Genomic DNA, 18,787 nt, shown 5'->3' with positions numbered 1-18,787 from the left:
TTAATTTTTTATAGAGGACGAGTTTCCTTCTCTACATATTATATTCCTTGCACCCTTGTATATATGGACATAGAAAATAAAGACACTGAAGAAATTGGACTCTAAAATCTAGAAACTATAAAGATAATTAAGTGATAAATTCCATGCACACTGTAAACATGAATGGAACAGAGTATATTCATCAGTTATTTCCCCCCCAGCTAAATATAAGGTCAAAAACCATTGGGGTGTCCTCTCCCTGTTGTTACATGAATGTACAGTAACCTACATCACTAGATAGTTACTGGTCCAGTGAACTAAGACTATAATTTGGGAGGATTTTACAATTAGGATATGTTCTTCAAATTGTACAATCCTCCCAAATTATAGTCCCAGTTTACTGGACAACACAATTTGTGTGCTAAGAATGCCCAATACCATGCACATGGAAGAGGAACAAACATGATCCTTATTGTTAAAGAATTAAAAAAAAATAATCAACTAAAATAATTCAAGGTGCATTGGTCAACTATAGAAATGTACAGCATTGTATGTATTGCCCTTAGTAACAGATTTCATTTAAAAACACATTTGAAATGTTATCAGCCTTTTCTAATTATCTCAACAACTGTCATAATATATTCATCAAACTTCTAACAACAATATGAACAGCAGTCTTCATACAGCAATATAACAGTAACAATGACTGTCACATGAATAATTATTAAAAAAAATTATGGTCCCAACTTTAAATAATAACAGTACTTAAATGAACAGCAATATGCACTTGTTGTATTTTAATCCAGGCTGATAACAATAGGGTAAAACCACTGCTGGGTGATCAGAAAAGGCTCCAGGATTAAATAAATCCTGGCTGTTAGCCTGGTCGGGACCAGGCTAGCTGCACAGAATAAATCTCCATGGTGATTTATGTGCCTCCACTTTCGTGAAACTGAGTCAAGGCTTAAATCATCCAGGATAATTGATAAATCCTGGCTTAATCCCTTATCTTGGTTTTGTGAAACAGGCCCCTGGACCCTATTTTCCTATGTTTTTGTGTGTAAGTGACTGGTAGGAACAACAATCTTTGAAATTAAGCGTGAATGCTGTAACCGGTGGCCACAGACTGGGCTGCGATTTAACCCTATGGGGCAAATGTCCAGCGTCAGCTTGAGCTAAAAGTGCTATTTTGCCACTAAAAAGGCTTATTATTATTATTATTATTATTATTATTATTATTATTATTATTAGTGTCTGATAACATTATGGAAAGGACCCCTACAGAGATTTTTAAAACCTCTTTGAGACCTTTCTGTTTAACCAGAAACAGCTCTGAGGTCACTAGCGCTAAACCAACCAGACTTCATTTAAAAAACAATACTTTTAGCGTGTATAGAGCCAACATGTATCACATGTAAATCAGTAAACTGTGTTTATTTCAACCAAAACTAGAGTTGTGATGGTTGGAAAAGTGGAAAGATGACCCAAAACGGCTTTTCATTGTTTTTATTTTGTTTCTGTCGACTTTGAATGAAGTTTATTTTACGTTGCTAAAATTACTGTTTATTTATGGAGTCTGGTGGGTTTAGCGAACGCAATTTTGCGGATGTTTTTTTAAAAAGGATCTTACTCTTTACAGAAAGGTCGACCTCCTTAGAAATCCTTTCCATATTGTTGTCAGACACTTAGAATATTAATATGAGCCTGTCAGTGGCAAAACGAGCACTTTTGTGAAAGTAAATATAAGCTGCACAGTTGCCCTGTTAACTTACATTGTAGCTTGTTTCGCTTTGCTGACTGCAGCAATCTCGCTTAATACTGGACCAATGTCAAAGATTGTTGTTTCCATCAGTCACTTAGACACAAAAACACAGGAAAATAGGGTCCAGGTTGAAAAAAAAACGGTAGTTACCCTTTAAAGGGGTGATAGAATGCAAAACCGAGTTTACCTTGTCATAGTTGAATTACGACAGTTCGGTAGGTAAAATAGGCATGAACATAGAACCTCAAAGTCCCATTGACAGCTCTTTCCTATGCAAATCTTACAATTTGAAACTGCTGCTGAAAACGGTTGAATCTCAACAAAGCTAACAGTTGACGTCAACTTGGTGGCTGTACCTTATTTGGCTTTAGTCACGCCTCAAAATTTACATAGGCCACTGATCTGAGACCAGCTGGCCTTTTGAATCTAGATCGCGCAGATCTCAGAAATTTTACACATTGTTCTTCTGCTATTTCATTGCTAAATTTATTTCTGAGACTTTTTTATGCGAGAAATCAACTATGTAGAGCTCAAATATGGGCCGTTTTACGAAAATTGATGGCTAATTGCAAATTTGGTACGACTGTGTCGGACTTGAGAAGCTCCACAGTCTGATGTGACAGCGGCCAGTGCTTGCCGGGGTTGCTGCCTTGCCGGCCGGACTGTCCACCTTCACAGACCCGCTGTGAGCTGGCTGGAGCTCTATCAGTATCTCACACACGAGCTTAGCTGCAAGCTGCGCTGTGTACTTTAGAAAGATGAAAGTTTGGAAGTTTTTCAAGGATATTGAAAATGAACAACGGTCGTAAATGCAGTGTTCCAGGCTGTACAACGGAATACTGGCCCAGAGAAAAGTGTTTAGAACGAGTAGATATCGGACAATGGAGCGGGACTTGTGGATCTAACGCAGCGCAGAGGACGTGCCTGTGGGCTTCACTCCCCGCTAAATGTCCCCGCACTGAGGCCCTGTTTACACGATGAAGCTCGCGGGTGAAAACGACAAAATATTTTATCGGATGTGCCTTTCGTTTATACGGCGACGTTGTTTTTGGGGCTTAAAAATGCAAAAAAGTGAAACCACCCTCCAGAGTGGAAATCTTAAAAACGCTCCACCGTCGCGTTACTGCCTAAAGGGTAAAAACACAAGTCTGAAGACAGCGGTGTGGAGAGAGAGATGAGAAAAAGGCGTCCAGGTAGTCTGTTGTTACGGAGTAGGCTACAGAAATTATAGGCTCCTGTTATCTAAAAAATTTCAATGTAATGGCTCAATATTTAAATGATTTCGACAATGTGGATAAGGTTGTTACAGTTCGATGACCATATGTAGGCTATTAATTTGAGCCAGAATAGGCTACAACGTTGCGGATGAAGAGAAAGAGAGAGAGCGAGTGGCAGCGGCCAGCGAGCAGAGGAGGGTCTGCTTCAGCCTCCTTTGCCCGCTGCCTCTCGCTCTCAAGCAGCGGCTGAAGGGCTGCGAGGCTCAGGATATTGGTAGTGCTCCTGTGGGTGCTGTGCTGTAGCTTATCACGGTCAACTGTGCCGGTCATCATCAGACAAACATGCAACTCCACCATCCTCGTCTTTCCAGACAAAATTGTCAGCTTATGTTGTTCGCTTCGACATGTTTTGGTTTTGCGTTACTAAGGAGAGAAGTAGAAGGAAGGTTCCACGTAGGCATGCGGCCTTGGTGGTGTTGTGTAGCAGCACCACCTAGCCGCCTGGCGTGCATACTACATTGAATTTCACACACTTTTGCGTCACCATATGCATGCAGATTTCCCCCCCAAAACTCTCGTCTAAACACGGAATAAAAAGTGAGAACGCAACGCCACTTTTGCGTTTTCTCTTCAGATCGTTTCCGTCTAAACATAGCCTCAGACACTGAAATAGCTACAGGGTGAGTTGTGATTCCTTGTCTGGAAGTGGAGTTTTTTTTATGTCCCAAGGGTAACGTAACAACAACACTAGCTGTAATGAAAGTGTCGAAACTTTGCATTTGTGTGTGTGTGTATGTGCGCGAAACACTGGAGGATGACTAAACTGTAACGAAACTGTGTCTCTGGTGCTTTGTACAGTAACATTAGTTGATGAGTTTATGTGTCGGGGCAGAAATGAAGTTTGAAGCCAGCCGGGGATATTTTCTCGGCGGCTGTTCCAGCCATTCCTGCTCCGGCGGTGGCCGGGCATGTCTGAGCATGTCTGTAGTTTGGAAGTCTATCGGTACAGACAGTGTGAAAGGTGGCGCTGAGAAAAAAAGGGATTGTGTTGCTGTGCAGTGTGTGTGTGTGTGTGTGTGTGTGTGTGTGTGTGTGTGTGTGTGTGTGCTTCGCTCAACCAATCAGCACGCAGCTCATCTAAATATTCATGAGCATACCATATAAGGCAGAAAACCTCTTGTTACATAGAGGGCTGTTTAACTGGGTTGCATTAGGGTGCATAGAACAGCAACCGGGCCATTTTCAGCCCAACCAATGTTACATACCCTATTCGGAGACCTTAAGGAACAGTGTGAAATACCCTATATAACTATTCTATCACCCCTTTAATAAATCTCTTCTTTGAACCCACAATGAACAAGGACACGCCTTGTTTCGTCTTTCAAAATCACAGTCTTACTATAAACACCAAAGTCTATGACATTCTTTTATTTGCATGATAAATTTATTTCTGCAAGTACAGAATTTTAAATGTAGTTCATTGTTTTATGTATAATGTCTAATTTTACAGACCTCTTGCAGAAAGAAAATTCAAAAAAACTGTTTCCAGGATTACCAATATCCAATTTCTGAAACCCGTAACCAGGGCTCGACACAAGCAATGGCCCGATGGCCCGGGGCCAGTAAAAACGTATGTCGGGCTAGTTGATTGTCCAGTCTGTGGCTCTGTCTGCTGCATCAGCAAACATCATACAGAGTGGCGCGAAGCGTGTGAATGTCAGCTAACATTTCACATTTTCACCTCAGGTAATTTATAACCAATTCATTTGGATACAAGCGTTGCATTTTGGAAGATAGACGGGATTCTGAACAGCGATGCCCGCGCTGCGCACACACACAGCAGGGCCGAGGTATGTGTGTTACTTCACACAGCACGCAGTAACTGACTGGAAACGATAGAGGATTATTTACCGCCAATGGCACAGATTAATTTACGCTACACTCGTTACTGTAAGTAGCCGACAATAAAACCTCCATGATTCAAGAGTCAATACTTATCAATACCCACCTACCTGTTCTACAGGCTTAAACATGTAGAAACCGATATCTCAGTCTGCTCTGTCTGTGCTGTCCACTGCGCTGTGCAAACACAGCTCTGCTCTGCAAATAGCGACTTTTTACAAACAAGCTACAATGAAAGATGTCAGTTTGTAGTCTAACTGTTTATCTTAGTTTGCAACGAATCTTGAACTTTGGACAAACTCTTGTAAACGTAGCTGCTGTCTAAACGAACCATCCTCTCCGCTGGCTACTTAATATGCACATGAATGACGCCGCGTTCTTCATTCTTGATGATGTTGCCAGTTGTATTATTTTGCAACAGCATTGTCTTATTTCAAATTAGGCATACAGGACAAATGCTAGCCTGCTTATCAGTCCATTCATCATTAAAGCTGTTGTTTTCCACAACTTTTCGCTTCAGGCTCTTTGACAGTGATATTTTTACCTGACAACAGGCCTTTCTTTCTGCAAGCACTTTCCACCAATCAGGACACTGATTATGTTTCAGTAATCAAGACTTTAACCATCACCCCTCAGTGAACTGCCCCCTAATTTGAGATCATTTTCTAGTTAAGTAGCCTATCTAGTTATCATTATGGATTTTCCATGTCCATATAGCATTAATTTAGTAAGAAAGTGAAAATATCAAACAAGAAGATGCTTATTAGGTATAATTTTATGTTCTTTATTTGAAAGTCCGGCCCCCGGAGTGTCTGCTTAAAAAAATTCTGGCCCTTGGAAAAATGTAGTTGATGACCGCTGGTCTAGCTTTACTGCTAATGGCACAACATACAGTGGCAGTGGCTAGCTGGGTTATAACCATTTTCCGAAGCTTCATGGTAGGTGCGGCATATATTTTCCTGCTTTTTTGTCCTTTGCCAATCACACATATGATATTTCTTTCAGGGCCAGTAAAAATGTAGAAGGGGCCAGCAAAACTCTGATCTACTGACCCCGGGGACCAGCGAGGATTTTTTTTTTATGTTGAGCCCTGCCCGTAACTAATAATCGCTCACCTTTAATGACGAAAAAAATGCATGGATAGTTGAATTATTTACCCTTAATAGCAAAAAGCTGACTGTTGGATAATTCAGCAGCAATCATATTTATAGAGAAAACAAAGACACACACATAATTATATACTCTCTAACTGATGGGGAATTGTTACTGTAGGTATAACACTTCATATTAGAGGCTGTAATTTGGACAAAATTGGAGCTTGATGCCAATTGTGAAGATGTCTAAGACTGCTGTGATTTAAAAGTATTTTATATCAGTGTTACAAAGTTGTTGCAGTGTTGTTCATTGCTTTGACTGAGACAATTTGCGTAAGAAGCGGAGCCCATCACTGGATGTTCAAGAGAGATGCTTGACTGAGTGACCGGTTTATTGTTTCTGACAACACAGGGCTTGAATAGTCCTTTGTCACAGTGCACTATTTACTGGAAAGTCAGGCATGCCATTTCTAGTGTACTGTGATTGGATTTTGTAGCACTAGTCAGACCAAATGTAAATAAACTCCCACAGAGCATCCATGTTTTATCATGTAAATGTATTCAAATCAACAGGAGACTGGTACCTTTGCACCAGCAGCTGCTACAATAGTAATACCAAAATCAATGCAGGCAAGTATTTTCAGTTATTAGAGAAAAATGAAATTGTATACTTGCATGCAGAGAGCACTTGAGTCTAAGAGGCAGTCAGACATCATTTAAGTGTACAGTGTCCCTTTCTTTGACAGCTTTTTTTTCTGGGGGCCCTGTTGGCAGCGGTCACTGTCCTCCCAGGACACAACACTCATTGCCTGCGTGACTGATTCTGAGCTGCGGATCTGCACAGAAAGCTGTTTGGATAACTGTCAGCTCTCCCTCTCTGTCATTGCCATCAAAGATGAAGGGTCATTTTTCTCAATCTCACCATGACTCCCCTCAAGACGTCTGCCTCCAAAATGCAGAGGGATGGCTTCCTCGCCTCCCTCCCACCAGCTTGTAATAGATGGCTCATTTTTGAGTGACAGTCAATCCAGCGTTTTGTATTTTTGTATGGTGGACTCATTCTGTACAATGGAGTTTGTGTTGAATAAAGTTCAACAGCATCAAAACTATTCAAAAACGATTCTCGATTAAAAAAAAAAAAACGATTCACAGTATGTAAATGTAGTTACTTTTCCCATGTGATTGCAAAGGACAAGAAAAAAAAAATTTTAAAATATGAATCAATTTTTGGAATATTATGAATCGATTTTGAATCGGTAGAGCTTGAATCGCGATTCAAATGTGAATCAATTTTTTGCACACACCTAATCAAAACCATGTTCTTGTATGTGCTCCAATATTATTATATGAAAGAAGAGTTTAACCCCAAATGTGTTCATGGGCAGATTACATACATAATTTTATTTTACATGTGCACCAAAAACATTACCATTTTGTAACGTAGTTTTTTGTTTCCTGCTATGCCTTAATGTACTTAAACAGTTCAACATGAAATCCCAGCAGCAGAGCAGACATTGAGGATTTTATAGCTGTGCCCGCTGGCTAAGTTGTGAATATACTGAAACTTGTCTCCAACCAACATGGCGTTACAGAGCGCACTAGACAATGCCAAATATTATAGCAGCTTCCTCTCCTCCAGTAGCCACCATTCATCATCCTCAGCCAGAGGACTCCTAAGCATCTCTCCCTTTGGGTGAGAGATTGATGGTGACCTCAGCTCAGTTTATCGAGCGTCCACCTACTCTTCTTGCCTAGCGAGCACTAACCATGCTGCCTCACTCTCCTCCGGTCCACCTCCTTCCTCTGCAGACAGATTTCTGTTGCTTCGACAGGTAGCCTGGACCAAGATGATATGAAGAAGAGATGTCAGCTCCTTATAATTCCCAGGATGTACTGTGTGACTGTTAGCCCTTGACAGATACAGTGATGGGACCCTGTCTGATATACTCTGGTGACCTGTTTGTCTAAAAAAACATAATTTCAAGGTCCCAGTCCCTCTATCAAAGCACTGAGTGTACCAAAGGTTAAAAACTTCAATTATGACTTTTAGATCTTGTTAGTGAATTCTTTGGCTAAACAATTTATACTTTGCCAAAAATATATATTGTACACAACACATTCACCAACATAAACATATTTAAATCTCATGACAACATCTTCCCTGTGTTGCTTAATTTGGCATACATCACATATTCAACATCACAGTCACCTGAAAAAGCACACTATAAATTGTAACACACACCTCAAACAATCACACAACACAGCCTTGCTGACAAGGGATGATTGATTTTTAAATAGAGACGTTATTGATCCTTATCCAGGATGTAAATGAAAGCCTCCTCGACATCGCTCCTGACAGCCTGCGCCTGTTCTATTAGGGAGATGAGAGGGAACGTGTGGAAAAATGAAGGCCATCTGTCTTGATGGTGCTATGTCCTCTGTATGCTGTGTCTGATGTAAACAACTCAATTTTTCAAGATATGATGAACCTTGGACTGTCATAACACACACCAACACCCACCGAGACCCCCAGCGTCCACGAAGCAAAACTCAGCAATCTCTGACTGATTTGTGCTCAGTCAAATCTTTTTGAAGAAACAACTGCATGCATCTTTTCTGTACTGATCGCTCTTGGGTAACAAAGGTTCCAAAGGTGGGTGGAGTCTGACTCCATAAATTACAGTGGCAGAGTAACATGCTTGACTTGAAGTGTATGCTCAGTTAATAATATCCTATATCAGAGTGGCGAGACTGAGCACATGCCCTTATTATCTATCCCACTTAGGGCACAAGGGCAACTCCTCCTTCAGACATACAGACATGCTGCCAGCATTCAACCCTATCTGCTCTATCAAGTGCCCACTCACTCAGTCAAAGCAATGCCAACTATCTCAAAAGGAAGTGGAGTTATTAAAAAAGAATCCAGTAAAAATGGAAGTTCAAGTATTAGCAGCATAAACTGCCAGATAAAACAGGATACTCTACAACACGCCTTGTGGAGCAATAACACATGATGGGAAGTAGAGTTGTTATACCGATACCAGTTTCAAAAATGCCTCTGATAATGTCTGAAACACTGGTATTGGTATTTGTTCATGTTTCATAGGGTTTAACCTGAGCTAAGCTATACACACATGATAGCAATCATATCACATCCATACAGGGTTAGTAGTAGGGCTGGGCAATACATCAATATTATATCGATATCATGATATGAGACTAGATATCGTCTTAGATTTTGGGCATCGTAATATGACAAGTGTTGTCTCTCCTGGTTTTACAAGCTGCATTACAGGGACATTATGTCATTTTGTGAACTTACCAGACTGTTCTAGCTGTTCTATTATTTGCCTTTACACACGTAGTCATCAAATCCACATTACTGATGATTATTTATCACAAATCTCATTGTGAAAAATATTTTGTGAAAGCACCAAATGTCAACCCTACAATATCGCTGCAACATCAATATCGAGGTATTGGGTCAACAATATCGTGATGTTTGATTTTCTCCGTATCGCCCAGCCCTAGTTAGTAGAGCCATTTAAAAATTATATAATTTTTTTAATGCACTGATATCCGATTGGTACACGGTATGGGCCAATACGCAAGTTCTGGACTCAGAATCGGTAAGGAAAAATTGGTATTTGAACATCTTTAATGGGAAGGCTAATAATCTTATAACACCATAAAACCCAAAGCTTCACTAACTACTTCCCAGTGACCAGATAAGCAACTATGTTAATTTGAGTCAGACCTATAAATACACTGTAGTTCAAGCAACTTCATCAGTTGATATTAGCCTATCGCAGATACATAGAGTAGGTATCAGACAGCCAGTAAGCACAGTAGTGACTCATTTTTTTTCCTGCCACTTTGCTGTCGCAAGGTAATCTTTGTTAAAAATGAGAAAAGAAAATCATATTAAAAAATCAAGTATGGGCTTGGGTATAATGTTTAACAGTTGAGTACATGCATTGGCATGTAAGCACGAGATGTTTCACCCGTAGTCCCTAGGCAGGTAAACAAATAATCAACATTTGAGGAATTTTTAGAATTATGGTAATTCAATCAATCCCTGAGAACTTGAAATTTGGTAAAATGACTGCAATTTTCCACTTTCATTGGCCTACTGCAAACATCAGTTTTTCACATATTGGTACACTGAAACGATCAACAAATACCCTGCCTTGGTCTTCACAACTAACTGCTCTACAGCAGAGAAAAAATGAGGATAATTTAAGGGACAATAAACTATAGTTTTATGTTACATTTATTCACATCTCCAGATGGAAGAAGTTAAATCTTGATTTCCTGAACAACTCAAATTTATCTTGGGGCTTTCAGTTACAAGGTGAAAGCCTTCAAGCATTTTTTAAATTAAACTGTTTTATGATTATGACACATGCCAATATGGACACATTTTATGTGGTGCTTAATGTACTGATGCTGACTTCAAGGTATATTTATACGCTGGCATCCAAGCACAGTGTTTTCCTTTTGTTGTAACCTAAAACCCATAAAAAAATGAATATGGGCCCTGAAATGTTTTCAGCTATCTTTAGCGATGTGCTGTGGGTGAGACTATATGCTCAATATCTCTGGAAGTAATTATATACATTTTCATAATAAGGCAATGATAGAAAAAAAAATAAAAATCACAATGTTGTCACTGTAGAGGCACTTTAGTATGATTGTTACTCGTGAGTGGGGTGTAATTTTAAGCCATTTCATTAACTTTAAGCAAAAACTACAGAATGTTAGAATGATAGTTTTAATTAGAGAGTTTCCAATGCTCACAGTCAATCAGACAGACTGCTATCTGCTCCCAGATGGTTTATGTGTATATTTATGAACTACTTGCATGGGTCAGCCAGCACATTTGAATGGATGGGGACATCTGTGGCAACTCAAAGCTCTATTATGGCTGTGATGTCCCATCAGAAATGACAAGGGAGCTAGTTTATAGAATAGGTTTGTTTTCACTGTCAACTGTGCTCTTGCACTGATTTCTGTCTCCCTGTCTGTCACAGCATATTAACAAAATATTTAGATTTTTTTTTTTTTTTTTTTTTTTTTTTAAATATAGGTATATACTGTATTAGGGATGTCAAAAGAACCGATACTAGCGATACCTTCCGGTTCTAAAATTACAAAACACCGACGATGCCCATTTTCTTGAAGCACCGTAGGCACTGTTAGCGACGATGTCAGTGTTAGCTGCATCGGTGCTGCGCCTCTTCTGGAACTGATGGGGGCAGTATACGATCCAGAGTGTTCCAGTATTCAGAAGAAGGAGGTCATGAAGAAGTGGCCAAAGTCACGTCTTTCTACTTCCAGTACATACGAGAGTCAACTCTACCCGACCTAAAAAAACGGCATGTTCACTGCAAACTCACGGTCCTCTCTTTCCGATTTAGCTACAGCCCCCCTCTCTTGGCTTCAAATAACTCACCGTTGTCGGCTACGGCCGCTGAACAGGCTACACGATGTAAACAGCCATGGCTCGCTTGCCTGCTCCTCCAGTAACATTAGCCGTTAGCAGGGTTAGCAGGCGGCGTTAGCCACGGTTAGCCAGGACCAGTCGGGATCACTTTACTGGCAGCGTCTCAATTGTTTTTGCGAGTAACCAACTCGGGTACTCTAGCTATATAATTCAATGTGAGTACACAAATGTTGAAATGACATAAAATGCCCGTCCCCTGTAGCCGTGATAAATTAGCCTGATGCTAATACTTAGCTACCTGTTCAGGAGGAAATGAGCCAACTCGGCATCCTTTTGGACTCTAAGCTGCCAATATTTACCCGGGGTTTGTAACATCTCTGGTCACGCAACTGTTAGAAACACTGTTGTTGTTTCTGCACAGAACCTTTTGAAAAGATGCCTGGAAGTCTGGAATGTGTCTGCAGACACTAGTTGTTACACTATGACCATTAATTGCACTTTATGTTATTCTATGCTCTATTGCACATGTTTTGTATGTCTTGTTATGACATTTTGATATTTTTCAAATATTTTAATAAAGAAGTTCATGTTTCAAGTTAAAGTACATGGAATCTTAGAAAATCTTTTTTTTTACCGTGGTATCGAAATCGGCATCGAGAATTGTGTTATTTTACTGGTATTGGCCCCCGACTACTGAATTTTTGGTATCGTGACACCCCTATACTGTATATTGAGTTGCATAATCCAACTTTTTTTGACAGAATCAGTGTCTACTTAAAAAAAACATAAAGAGGATGTCTGCAATGCTTTGTATATTCCGTGCACTTAAAAAATGCCAATGACCTAAATGATCTAAATGCTTAAAATGTAAAAGGTGTACCTTTGATATACTGCTGAAAAGCCCTACAGCAATACAATTAGTGACAGTTTATTATAAAACACATTTTCACAAATAGCAGAGCTGGGGGTTTTGCCTCATGAGCCGAGGTTGTCTTCCCTGGTAGGGCAGTAACTGTAAACTTACTGCCACTAAGAGGGTAGCCTATTTGTTGAACAATTGTGTGACAATGAAACAATTTCTTCTCTCACAAGTGCTGGAACTTGTATTTTACAATTCAGTCATCATCCCATTTAATAACTTCATTCTGTAACTCCTCACTAGTTTGGATGGCCTATTTTTGAGCATGCAACATTCATACTCCTCCCCTCAAAAACATGTGATACAATCACATAGCCTCAAGCATGTTTTAATGAGTTGCTGAGCAAAAATAACTCTTTCTTGCTCTCCATGGTGTGTATAAATGTATTAAGTGAAAATAATAAATTGTCTTAACTCGGTTTAGCTCTCAGTCTCACAATCATCTTTCTCAGATACACTATAGCCTACCAACACAAGTTTAAATATCAGGCTTTAAATCCTGGTAACCTAGGAAGGAAAACACCTCATCTGCTATTCAGACACAAGCATGTGAATGTGGAGTGCTTCCTTTCCACACTGTATCTCACTGAAGTTCCCAATCACATTTTTGTCTGATCTGCTCAAACACTCGAGCCCTGTGTCGACACACACCATTTCCGCTGGCAATTTATACCACCTGACAGGTTAGTGGATTGAATCTGCAAGACAGTATCCAGGTTCCGTCAAAAGCCCTACTTTTGTTCCAGCTTTTGGCTTGAAAATTGTCATTTATTTAGCAGCGCAGCATAGTTTTACTGCTTCAGCAGCAATATTGCTTAGTGTCTAAATGAGGACTAGCCAAATGTTTTCACATCAAGGAAACCCATTTAGATACACATTAGAGCAAAGACCCTCATTTTATCAGCACTTTTTTCCAAAGCATCCCATCTGATATGATCTCTGTTAGAGTTTTGGTACATAATTATTTAATTGTGTACGTACAGAATTATTTAACAGTGTGCACTGTGCAGGGAGTATGCAATGATGTGGGCAGTCAAACTTAGGATCTCAATGATCATCATTTTGCATGATCGTTTCCATGATTTTAGGGGAATGGAATCATTTTTTAAATGCAACTGCTTTTTATTTTGGTTGGTAGCACCAGAATCGCTTCGAAGACCCCTGATATTTTTAATGTCAATTTGTGACTCACAAGTCTAAGAAATACACAACAGACATGGTTACCCATCTTATATTATAAAATATCCAATTATTTTGAGCATCTCTTACTTACTACAACATTCTATAAAACAATTAGCAGATTCCAGGTTATTGTATTTTTTATATGTTGGTTTACATTTGAAGTTAATGACTAATGTCAGCCAAGAAGAACTAATGATTCTGGCCTATTAAACCACAGGGGTGTGCAGCTTTTATTTAATGTAAATTAAGTCTGAAACTACTTTTGGAAGTAAATAAGACATCACGTTGTACACAATTGGTGTCATATTATATGTCATATATCATATATTTACAGACAAAATGATTGTATTCAGATTTGTAGCACTGTTGCATACAACAAACTACATAGACTACCATTGAACCACAGGATGACATCAAGACAACAGATGTTCACATCAAAAAGAAACAATAAATGTCATAGACATATGCCTTTTTATCCTCTTGGCATACAAAAAAAAAAAACAGTATTGCTAAGTTTACTTCTTGGGTTATTATTTCCACACATTGCACATATTAATAAAATGGATATATTGTATATTTTTGATTGCACATTTCTATTTTATATTTTATGATTTTTGACTTCCGCAGTAGGCCTACTTGTTTTTTATTTTCTCATACTATGTTTATCGTGGCATGCAATGCATGTATCTTGTATGACTTATACCCTTCTTACCTACTGTATTTGGCACACAAAACAATACCTTCTATAATAAATACCGGTACATGTACATGTACAATATGAAGTCAAACTGAGATTTATTTTTTATTTTTTATAATTACAGTAGGTCTATACAGATTTATTTTCAATAAAACATATTCATATTCTTCGAAAATGTGTGGGGAAATACATTACAACTAGCTAGGCTAAATGTAGCTTAACTCTTTGTAAATTTCATACTTTTAATGGGTGAACTTCACAATGCCAAAACACAATGACTACGACGACAACAACAACAACAAACCACAAAAAAAAATGCTCCCCCTAATACAAATGGCTTTGTGATAGAATTTAACTTTTAAAAAAATAAATAAAAGTAAGCTTATTACGGTATTATGAAAATATGTTTCGTATGTAGCCTACCCTGCATAATCCAATATATTGTATTTGATTCATATTTGTTCTATTTTGATTAAATATTTATTTATATTTTATATTGCCTAAACTTAAATGATACTAATTAACACAATCATACGCCATGTGTCTAACTACTGACCAATGTCAAATATTGGATGTGTTTATTAATAGTGTTAGTTTTTAAAATGTATTAATCTATTGTTAATTGTGTATTTTATTAAAATTAAAATGTATGATAACCAGAGCTGCATGTATAATAGAATGGCTTTATAACTAAGTGCTGACTGAGTAACATAACAGTGAAATGTAACTCACCCAAATGTATTAATGCAATGATAGCCAGAGTTGTATTGATCCCTTCAGTGTATTTTTGCCCCCTTTCTCTGACTGAAAACCGATGGGCCATTGTGTTTTTTGCATTCAGTCAAAACAATAGCGTAATGCATAAGCATGGTGAGTCTCTAACCTTATTAGAATCAATACACATTACAATATTTTTTATATTTTTTTCAGGGCACGTGATGACAGGTGCAGACGTTTAACGAAACAACAGGAAGTGTGAGTAATCACTGTTAATCATTTTTTCATCTGTTGATCAAAACTGTCAGTGTGGCTGCAGCTTTACAGGAGTGGGGTGCTCTTTTTTTAGGCTGAAAATTTGGTATTTCTCATTCTCCATTAACTACCTTTTAGCAAGGGAGTAAATCCCACAAGAGCTGCAAAGATTAATCGATTAATCGATTAGTTGTCAACCCTTAAATTAATCGCCAACTATCTTGATAATCGATTAGTTGGTTTGAGTAATTTTTTAAGACAAAAGTAAAAATTCTTTGATTCCAGCTTAAATGTGAATATTTTCTAGTTTCTTCTCTTCTCTGTGACAGTAAACTGAATATCTTTGAGTTGTGGACAAAACAAGACATTTGAGGACGTCCTCTTGGGCTTTTGGGAAACACTGATCCACATTTTTCACCATTTTCTGACATTTTATAGATCAAACAACTAATCGAATAATCGAGAAAATAATCAACAGATTAATAAAAAAAATAATCGTTAGTTGCACCCCTAAATCCCATCTCATCCAATTAGCGCTTGGGAATCTGACAAAAGATTGTCTGTGTTACACTAGAACATTTGAACAGGACTAACTACTGTACATGAAAATGAGTAAGGTGTAAAAGTTCCCTCACTATCACTGGTATAATCAAGAGCATCAGAAGTTCATATTATACATTATAATTTAACATACAGCATATTCTCCTGGTAGGCTATGTCAATTGAAGACACACATTGAGAATTTCCTTTGTAACACAGAAAAAACTGATAACGTGATAAACATGATAACCTCTACTGCAGTGTATGGAAGCTGTGTAGCATATGTTAGGCAGTGTTAACATGGTATTACTTTAACGGTAACACTTTACTTGAAGTTTTCTACATAAGAGTGACATGACACTGTCATGAACACATGACACTTGACACATGACACACACTCATGACAGTGTCATGTCACTCTTATGTAGAAAACTTCAAGTAAAGTGTAACCCTTTAAACATATACTGTAAAAGCAGAGTGAGCGGAATGGCCGATTTGTCAGTAGTCACTGACACTCACTATGCCATACCACTTAAAGTGAGTTATTGAAAACCTACTTGGCAATAAACCGGATTCTGATTCTGATTGTAAAAAAAAATTCCAGACCGCCTCCTGCCTACAACGTGTTACCTACTGCCGTAGCAATAACACTAATCATACGTGTACCAGTAAACACACATACCATTTTTCAGCCAGAAAGCAGTCATTATCTTTCATGACACACAAAGGCTGCTCAGCGAGCTTAGCCTGAAAACCCAGCAAAACAGGAAGGTCTTCGAGGTGAAAAAATGAATGAAAAAAACAGACGGTCTTGCATGCATTGTCTCCCCAAAATGGTCGTTATTGTTGATAAGAGTGTCTGGTAGACAAAATGTGAATATATCTTTTGATATTTTGAGCAAGGAAGAGTGCCTTTTAAAGGGGATTGCGGTTACTAGGCAACAAGCAGCAGAACCAATTGAGGTCTAAAGGGAAACAAGTTCCTCTCTCTCTCTCTCTCTCTCTCTCTCTCTCTCTCTCTCTCAATCATGTAGTCTCTCCCCCACATGTGTAAGTCAGTGCTTTGCCTGCAACCAAAATCCCCTCTGAATAGGGTTTGACCATAGATACAGGACTTAACCCATTTGTTATGCTCACATTTAGGATTTAAGTCCAATTGATACTGAAAGGGAAAGCTTAGATAGCAGAGAGGGTACTCAAGTGTTGGTATGCTTCTGATAGTACACTAGTTCTCTTTTTCCATCCCGTTTTAAGAGGTGTTAGGGGCTAAAAAGCAGAAACACGCATGATGTAGAGGCAACCTTTCACAATAAAAGAAAACTACTAAGGAAAAAAAGACCAATAACAGCAACATCCTTCATCCAAAAAACAAACAAAAGCAGACACAAGAAGTTTGCATGAGTATTATCAATTTGAGATTTCCAGGAGGTTGTGTTTTTTTCTTTCGGCTCCTGTTGAAACACTTTAGCTTTTTGTCTTTGCCAGCACATCGTCAATTAGCCACGCAACATGGGCACAATAATTGAACACAGTGCTGTGATGACACAGTCTCCAGTCATTCGAATCTGGACATTGTTTTTCTGTTGTCTCACCTGTCATTGGATGATATGTAAGATTTTTAAATAAACTGATGATCATCTTGAACAAAACGGCTTACATCGGAATCATTTTAATAACAAACACTGTACATATAGGGGATTTTACCCCATGACCAATTATTAACTCCCTTACATGTGCTGATGCTTGACATCCATTAAGGGAGAGGTAGGGAGAAGGTGTACACCAAACAGTTTTTTAAGACAGAGAAAGGTTTATTCTAATTCCTGCACTGCAGTCATAGCGGTGTTGATGAACTGAGAGGAAATGAAAAACCCACACTGTGTGTTAGAGAATACCTCTGCTTTGTTTGCAGATAATTTCCTTCTTTTGTTATGTTTGCACATTCCTCTCTGAGCGAGTCACACCAGGTACATTGACAACGACAGGTACAGTATCGACTGGTGGAAAAATAAACACTGGCTGACTGCTGGGAATGGATAATAACTCCAGGAGCATCCTGTAAGCGTTTTCTCTACTACCTCCATGTGTAATAATAGCAAGCAATTTTTTAGGTAGAGACCTAAGCCATCATCATCTACCCATTCATGTCTTGAAAGTTTGGTTTTTGTCACAATTTCTGGTATCTGCTCACACTTTTTGAAGATATGGAAATTTATTTTTTGTTAAAGAGGCTAAAGAATAGACCTTAATCCAATTTAGAGTCTTATCAAAGTGAAGGGTCTTAGTAAATACAAAAGGGAAGCAATTAGATGTAGAGCACACACACATACAGGAAAAAAAAAAGATGAAGTATTGTGCTATCAAAGAGAAATCCTTTCTATTGGCTGGAATCAGACAACACATTGGGAGGTGGAAAAATTATGTGGTTTTAAAACGGATGCATGACTCCAAGCAGAATGAACACTCATGATCCAGGTTTCATTGGCTGTTTGACATCAAGGGGTCTACTGTATGGAGTATGGCGAAGACCTTACATGTTTCTGCTGTCGCTAAATGTGTCTTTTATTTTGCCAAAAGCCTAAAGGAGTAGGTCTGTTTTTATCCTACGTCTCGTCATATAGTTGTTTGATTTAGATGTTTTATGGCACTGCTTAACAAGTCTACATCTGTACTCCCCCCACCCCCTTTTAATTAAACAATTAGGCTTATATGATCAGACTTGTGAGGCTGAGTCAAATCATGCCTACGGTTGAAAGAGTGAGTCACAATTTCAGACACCATCTTGTTAAATGTCAGGCATTTGGGTTACCCTTGAGTAATTGCTGTTTTGTCATAAACATGCCAAAGACTTAAGCTTTGTGTATGTTTGTTCAAAAGGTACACCTTCTGATTATGAGGGGACACAGTACATTAAAGGAGACTCCAACATTAGCTTCACAGCACCCCAGGGAGTCAGTTCCAGAGCCTGGCCTTTCAAGTCCTGTAAGCTACAGTTAGTGGTATCTGCTTGATTTAAAATGTGCTTTGGGATGGCCTAAGAAGGGCAAGGTGAAAATAAAATGAATATGTATGTACGA

At 38.6% G+C, this 18,787-nt stretch overlaps 1 long non-coding RNA gene across 1 annotated transcript; it reads left to right on the top strand.

The window, feature by feature from the left end:
- The first annotated feature begins 1,055 nt into the window (after positions 1-1,055).
- Positions 1,056-17,125, top strand: LOC118495015. The gene is made up of 3 exons (XR_004897311.1): positions 1,056-1,136; positions 6,656-6,658; positions 17,113-17,125. It is a non-coding gene; the product is annotated as an uncharacterized LOC118495015 (long non-coding RNA).
- The last annotated feature ends 1,662 nt before the right edge of the window (positions 17,126-18,787 follow it).

This window comes from Sander lucioperca, chromosome 1 (assembly GCF_008315115.2).
Source record: "Sander lucioperca isolate FBNREF2018 chromosome 1, SLUC_FBN_1.2, whole genome shotgun sequence".
Classification (NCBI taxonomy): Eukaryota; Metazoa; Chordata; class Actinopteri; order Perciformes; family Percidae; genus Sander; species Sander lucioperca.
This window is presented reverse-complemented; position numbering and strand designations above follow the sequence as displayed.